The sequence below is a fragment of the Megalops cyprinoides genome, chromosome 8 (assembly GCF_013368585.1).
Source record: "Megalops cyprinoides isolate fMegCyp1 chromosome 8, fMegCyp1.pri, whole genome shotgun sequence".
In the NCBI taxonomy this organism is placed as follows: Eukaryota; Metazoa; Chordata; class Actinopteri; order Elopiformes; family Megalopidae; genus Megalops; species Megalops cyprinoides.
In genome coordinates, this window is record NC_050590.1 from 1,722,655 (window position 1) to 1,730,536 (window position 7,882).

The window sequence follows — 7,882 nt, forward strand, 5'->3', positions numbered from 1 at the left end:
CGGCTTCACGGCTGCACTCCTGCATGGCTGCATTCCTGCACGGCTGCATTCCTGCATGGCTGCACGGCTTCACGGCTGCGCTCCTGCACGGCTGCAATGCAGCAGGCGCAGCGCACGCAATATACCAACTGTGCAAATATTTATGAGCCGGCTTGCCTGTTGGGCTCGGAACAGGGATGCGTAATTAAGAAAACATCGGGGGGGGGGGGGGGGGGTTTGAAAAGCAATACAAATTACCAGCAGCAACACAAAGACAAGTGATAAATTAAGGATGTTTCGTTATCAATTAATTGAGCACAGGCTAGCTTGGCAGGCCTGTTGTTCATTAGCATGTACCCTTAGTTCAGTGTTGCAACAGAGACTGAGATGGCCAGCACTGTTTTTAAGCACTGTTTTTTAAGCGAGAAATGTGATTGGCCGATGAGCCGTGGGCGTGTCGTTGGCGATGTAGGGGAGCCAGCAGCGAGCCTTGTTAGTTGTCAGCGCTCTCCACAGCTGTCACTCAGGCGGCCGCTCTCCGCAGCGCTGAAAAGCCACTTCCAAACTCCTCCAGACAGCGCGGCTCGTCCCTCACAGCGTTACCCTATTCACACGCAGGCTTTTCATTTTAATTAAACCACGAAACACCTTTTAAAACCGTTTGATTATATGTCACATGGAGACAGGCTGTGAATGGCTTAATTAAGTTCAATTGCTGCTGCGAACAGCTCGAGTCAGACGTGCTAAATCCACTGTACAATGGAGAGATTCGCTGCATTTCTGTGTGAATGGATTCATCTCAGAGTCCATGTTTTACAACCAAACAAGACAGATCAAGTGGAATCAAGCAGAAGAATGTGGCGAGCTTTCATGAACTGACCCCTTAGTTTAATGTATCATTTTCATCTATTGTTTTGTGGACAAAGATTTCGCTAATTTATCTGCTTCCTTTATCATCTGTATTACTTTTATTAAGTATTCCTTTATCATCAACTCACACCTCCTTGCAATGCACGTATGCATTCCTTAGCTGCATGTCATTAATGATTGAAATCTGTCAGGGAGTTGCCTCTCAATCTCATTTTAGCATCACCTGTTTCAATAGCGGTAGCTACACAGTGAACATTCTGTGAAATATTTCCCAACATTGACTGATCGGATACACAGGAAACCTTTGTCTACATCTGATGTCTGTACATAGGTCATTTCTGCAAAATATCGTGCTTCACATCACACATCATCGGCAGCATTACTGCTCTTGGGAAATGAAGGTCTCATTTTCAGGTACTTATACAATAGGCTGTAGTTGTAATAGTACATTTATTTTCCCATGATTGAACAGCCATTACTTCAATGATCATTATGTAAACATCGCACACATTACATCTTGCTTATCTGGAGTGACTCACACAGCTTTTGTTTATTATCCATTTATACAGCTGGATGTTTACTGGGGCAATTAAGGTCAAGGACCTTAACCTAGGGATCAGACTCTGAGGTTATGATCCCAGCCCCTTAAGCACCACACCACACTGTTTAACCTGTTCAACAAGCAATGTCTGCATTCTGTTTCGGCCAGTTAGAAGGTGACACTGCAGTGAGCCACTATAGTAGTTGCAAACACACCACCCATCTACGAGTTTGCATCCTGTGTGAAACCTGACTTTAAGATGCAAGTCAACGCTTGACACACAACGCTTTCGTGAAACTAGGCCCTGATAACCCCGAACAAACACACAGACATAATCCACCCATAACTGACCGAATGTGAACTGCATTTCATCAAATTCTTTTTTCCCAGTTACAGCTTTTGTAAAATGCCTTATTCTCAAGCAGCATTCACAGCAGAAAAAAAGACAAGCACGGCTTTAATTGCTGGCAAAGATTGATATAATGTTCTCTCTTTAAGAGCAGTCATTGTTTACGATGCCACTAGTTAATATCTCCGGTCCTAAAACCATCAGGCTTTGATTCATATTCACTGTGGGACTTAGGATCTGGCCTTGGTGTCCTGCTCCATGTCATTACAGTGCTAAGAGTCTCATTCAGTCTAAATTACAGCGTTGCCAAAGCTTATTGAGCCCCGGACAAAAGAGGTTTGTTTATGAAGCTGCTGATGAGTTCAGAAGATATTTACTGAAGACCCTCATTGGCAGGAATGTTACCACTTGGAGTGTTCTTTTTCTGGGCTGCCCTTTTGTCTGGTGGCTGAGCTGATCATGTCATTATCATTTATTTTCCTAGCAGATGCACTTTACCTGGGAGTCGGACAGCCAGTGCATACACTGTCCATTCACACACCCGCCAAACAGCACCACAGCGGCATCAGGGATTCAAACCTGTGACCTTCTGGTTAAAACACAGGCTGCTTGGCGACTTTCCATCAACCTCTAACAAAATTTTCAAAAGTTGATATCATAACCAAAAAATACAGCACGGCCCTCTTCAGCCCTCCACACTCATACGGCTGACTCTACCAATGTATTATGTATCTTTATGTCAAACTGTATGACAACAGGCTGATCAGTTTTAATAATCAAAATATAATAATCAGCATCTCTCTCTCTCTCTCTCTCTCTCTCTCTCTCTCTCTCTCTCTCTCACTCACACACACACAGACACACACACACACACACACACACACTTAGTTAATTTATTCTATTAAGTTTTATTGGTTTCTGCAGTATTGAAAAGGAAAAGGTGTTTACACACTCATCCAATAGGAAAAGATATCTGCAGAACTGTTACCGGGGTGTACACTAACCATCCTAACCATCATGCTAGTCCCCCAGAAGAAACATATCCACACACTCGCACTCTCAGTGACAGTGCGGTGAATACAGGAGTGTGTGGGAGTGCTGCGTCTGGATATGCAGAGATTCATACTTTTCCATTTAGAGATTGAAGCAGGAGCTGAATATTACTTTCTTCTATGTCTAATACACTCTCACAGGTTTTTGGTTCATCTACTGACAGGCTGTTCAGCCCAGTTTCAATCTTGGTTGGTATTCATGCTGAGGGCTGTGGAGCGGAGAGCTGCTTATCAGACTCCCAGAGCTGCCGTATTGTGCCCTGTGAAATTGTGCTTTTTGCTTATTTTGCAAACCGCTCCCAGGACAGGCCCTCAGGGGCATTTATACATCTGGCCGTGTGGGACAGAAACTGCTTGGCCCTGGAGGGGCAGTCCCGTGGGCGTTTCGGAATTGTAAATGAGTTCGGAACACCCCTCGCAACCCCGTATCCAGGGCAACAGAAAGCCAGCCGATTACTGTGGAAACGGCACCTGCAGGCCCACTCAGTCGGCAGCAACCAACCCCACCAACGTACGCATACTTATCTGTGAGATGAATCATACAGCACACTGATAACATAACGACAACCCCCTCCCATACACACACACAGCACGTGGTTGCTCCCATGAAGTCTTGCTTCATCATAGCTGCCGCTGTCTATCTGTGCTTCTGTCTGTCAGGAGAGAGGAGGAAGGTGGGGCTCAGGGAAGTCCCGCCCCGTCTGCTCATTACTCCGCCAGGTGCGACTCTTCCGCGCGGGAGCGTTCCGCATGCTTCTGTGCCAGCTGCAAAAGCAAAGTCGGGTAACATCGCAAAGCGGGACAAAGGACGGCTTAGAGAACACCGATCCAAATTTAGAAACACAGAAAAGGCTTGCTCATCCAGTGCCGAAAATCTGGAGCATTCTTCAGGGCTCACTGCTAAAGTTTAAAATGCCTTTGTTGTGCTGCCACTGGAATCAGGGCACACAGAAGAGCAGAAAGCTCCAAGCTTATAGCCTTCTCCCACACAAGCAGCGGCTTACAAGGCACCACCAGCCAAGAGGGAGGCCTCGCATCCAACCAGCTCCTTATTTTTAGGATTCGATTACTAATTCATTTGTCTCAGTTCTTACCCAAACAATGCTTGGACATCCCTTCTCTTAAACGAGTGGGGAGAGGCAGCCTCTGGAAATGACACACGAGGTCATTCGTCACCAGGGCAACCACGCTGTGATCTTTGCACTCAGGGATGCTCTCCAAACCAAGAGTGGTGACCGGTCCTGCCTTCACCAGCCACACAAAGGGGTATCTCTGTAATTTCAAAAGTGCCATCTGTTACCTGCGGCCTCCCCCCTGTCTGAACTTAGCAGGAGAACAGAGGAGCTGCCTTTCACAGCGGGAGACATCTCGTCAGTATGCCGAATCCGCAGGTGTAATCCCGACAGTCCTAAAAAGAGCTTCAGCGTTTCTTTATTCACCCAGTGAGCAGAGAGGACCGCACAGAGCACTGCCATTCTGCAGACTGTACGCCGTCTGACGCCTGCAATACTCCGTCAGAGAAAAGACCTGCCTGCAAACCCCTCAGCTGCAGGAACAGTCAGGGCCTCTCAGGAGAAGTCAGGTATGATGTGGCTGTTTGATATGGGTGTGTGTGAAGCTTCCTCTAGTCATTCTGACAGAGAGGGACACGATGCTTCTCTCTCAAAGCCCTGCCGGGAGCTCCCTAGTTCATCCATTTTTCGGTGTTTCTTTGTCTCCATCTACCTCCATCGCTCTCTCCTTTTCCCCAGCGTCACTCTGTTTCCACTCTCTCTTCACGTCTTCCTTTCTTCTTTTCTTTTTGTTTTATTTATTTATTGTTTTTTTGCAACCTCATGTAATATACCCGCTAGTTATCTGTGTGTGATAGTTTTTGGATTTTGTGGTCAAGGATCATTTTGCTCTGGATTTGATTTACTGCTGCAACCTGACAGTCCGATGCTGCTGGGGTGGAGACAGCAGAGACGGGGCGGGCTGGAAGACAGACTGCAGCATCCTCACCTTCCAAAGCCTCCGGTCCCTCTGGGAGGGGCTGCCCCTTCCTTCACCGCTCTGTAACCAGTGCTGCACAGACTGCACTCATGACCCCATCTCTGTCACCGTGGTGAATTGTGGGAAATGGAGCTGAATCGCTGACCCGGACTGCAGCCCTCACGGCCTCCATTTGTAGTTTAAGCGTAACGGTTACAGTTCTGAGGTTACCCGAAACCCCCACCACCACAGCCTCTACAGTGATATAGAGCGGTACCTTGTCACCTCCCTCCGATACTGGGGGCAGGGCAGGCGGGGTGGGGAGGGGTGAGGAGGGGGCACCTCTCTGACCCCCTCCTGACTGGCTGTGAGAGGAAATTATGATGGATGCCTCCATTCTCACCCACTGTGTACGTTCAGACCTTTATAATACAGCACTGTCACAGGACCACCTGTGCAGAGGCCACCAGAGAGAAAGAGCTGAACAGCAACGATTCAGTGTGTCAGTACAGACACCCAGCCCTGCTGACCGCCCCAACCTGCCCGATCTCTGTGATCACATGACACACACAATCAGCCATGTGACAGATCTGCAGCCCACCAGGTATGTGTGAAATTTAACCCTTTCGCACGTGACTTATTTTATGCTATGTATCGTGCCTGCTACGTCATGTTTTCATCAGCATCATTAAGCTTCTCATAGTTTTCAGCGCTGCATTTGCTACACTTTGTAACGGTAAATCACTGTTTTCTCAAAGCTAACGCTAGCTAGAATTTTCCCAATCTAGTCTTCTAAGCACACCGGTTTGACCTTATGCATGTAACGGCTAATCACTCCAGTTTGACCATACACGTGAAAAGGCTAATCGCAGTGGTGTGACCATACATGCGAAAGGGTTAACCCTGCTCTTCTGGGTTAGATGTGATCCTCAGCTCTCTGAGTGTAGCAGCGCTTATAGTTAAACCTCCAGGCCAGGCTGAGATGAGGAAGAGTATTCCTATCCACACACACACACATACTCACACACACACACTCACACACACACACACTCACACACACACGCTGGACCTCCCTCGAGTACAGACTTCTTGACTTGTCCTCTCATCTTCTTTTCTTCCATTTAAAACCACGTCATGACCCAAAGGCTCCTAGATCAGTACTAAACTATGAATTACACCTCTATGGGAGCTGCTATATTTCTGAGCTTTGGGGGGTGTTTCGCTTTAATCTGAAGAGGGATTGCAGCTTAAAGACTGTCAGCTCAGCGAAACAAAGTTAAAGACACAGGCACACACACACACACTCACACAGGCACACACACACATGTACACATACGCAGCCACACACTCCCACACAGCCACGCCCTCCCGCTCACACACAGCCACACTCAGTATGTGACAGTATATCTGTGAGCAGTAAATTATGCAGCACTATGTGTGCAGGGCTCCTGGGTGCTGTGTGCTGGCATTGCACAGTCGTTTTCCTTTCAGCTGCCCTGTAAATCCACCAGGAAAAAAACAGCCATCAGCCACAGGTGTGAGAGCGCTCTTAACACACTACTAACATGCTACTAACACGCCAGTATGCCAGAGATAACAATGAAGTGTGCCAGCCCTGTGAGTGTGTCATGACAAAACAGTGAGTCTTTCAGCAGAGCAGCCCCATTTTAAACCCACAGGTTTATACAAACAAGTATAATAACTGTTAGATATATACTTAAGTCTCTTTACCGGTTAGCTTAAAGTACTTGAATAATTTCTATTAAATTTATATTAAAGTTGTTGATCAGAGTTTAATCTGCAATGTTAAATTTACGGTAAATGTTGTGGTGGTACTAGCATGGGACTAGCATCAGTCTCAGTCTCGGTCTCGGACTCGGCCTTTCTCTCTCTCCTCCCGGATCTCTCTCTCTCCCTCTCTCTCTCTCTCTTTCTCTCTCTCTCTCTGTCTCTCTCTCTCTCTGTCTCTCTCTCTCTCTCCCTCTCTCTCTCTCTCTCTCTCTCTCTCTCTCTCTCCTCCCCTATCTCTCTCTCTCTCTCTCTCTCTCTCCTCCCCGATCTCTCTCTCTCTCTCTCTCTCTCTCTCTCTCTCTCTCTCTCTCTCTCTCTCTCTCCTCCCCGATCTCTCTCTCTCTCTCTCTCCTCCCCGATCTCTCTCTCTCTCTCTGTCATTCCTTTCTTCTTTTCATGAGCAGCTCATCAAGGTCTCGTGGGGCGAGGGCTTTGTTGCATGTAAATCTCTGAACTACAGGGGCGGGTGGAATCATCATTCATGGCAGCATGGAGAAGGAAGCTATTTTTCAGGCGCTGACAAAGCTGAGAGCTTTCAGAATGGAAACAGCGGCTTCCCCACACCCCAGCAGTGCGTGCCAGTGCTTGGCAGAGATGGCTAACAAAGAGAACAGCTGAAATGATGAACAGCCTCTCCGAGTGCTGCTACTCAGCGGCCGGGATCCGTGAGGATTTACGCTGCCGATGTGAGCAGAGTCGCACACTACATCACCCTCTCCCGCACATCAGGCCTGCCACAGGTATCTGTCTGAACAGGTAAAGCCAGACCACCAATCAGCTAAGTCTAACCAAACTCAACCCTAAGTCACTTAGCTTTATGGGTTTTGTTGTCCGTGCTGTGATGGATCGCTGAAATTACGGGCACAAAAATAAAACAACTTCTGTCAGCTTGAGGACTTCCAAATGTGATTTTTGCAAAAGCAATCAGTGCACATAGAGAGGGTGAGTTTCAGCTAGGCACCACCAATGAGCCAAAGGCCTGCATCTCCCAGGGAAATCAAACAAGCTGCTGTCCTTCTGAAAAATGACATTCCTGCATACCACCACGCTGGGGAGAAAATGACTGTACCGCCATCAACCAATCAATCAGCCTGCAAAGTCTTCCCACACAGTTTCACCTGTAGGCTCTGTCACCTTAACGAAGGTTCTGCTCAAAGCAGACAGAACCCAACGCTGTGCCGGGGACTCCCGCACGACCACAATGGACCACATCGGAACCACGTCAGACCGCCTCCCTTCCCAGCAGCTAACGCCTGCAGCAGAGACCGCAGACGTCGGACACAGTGAACCGCCTGGGCTCGAGACACAAAGACAAAAAAGCAGGAGTGT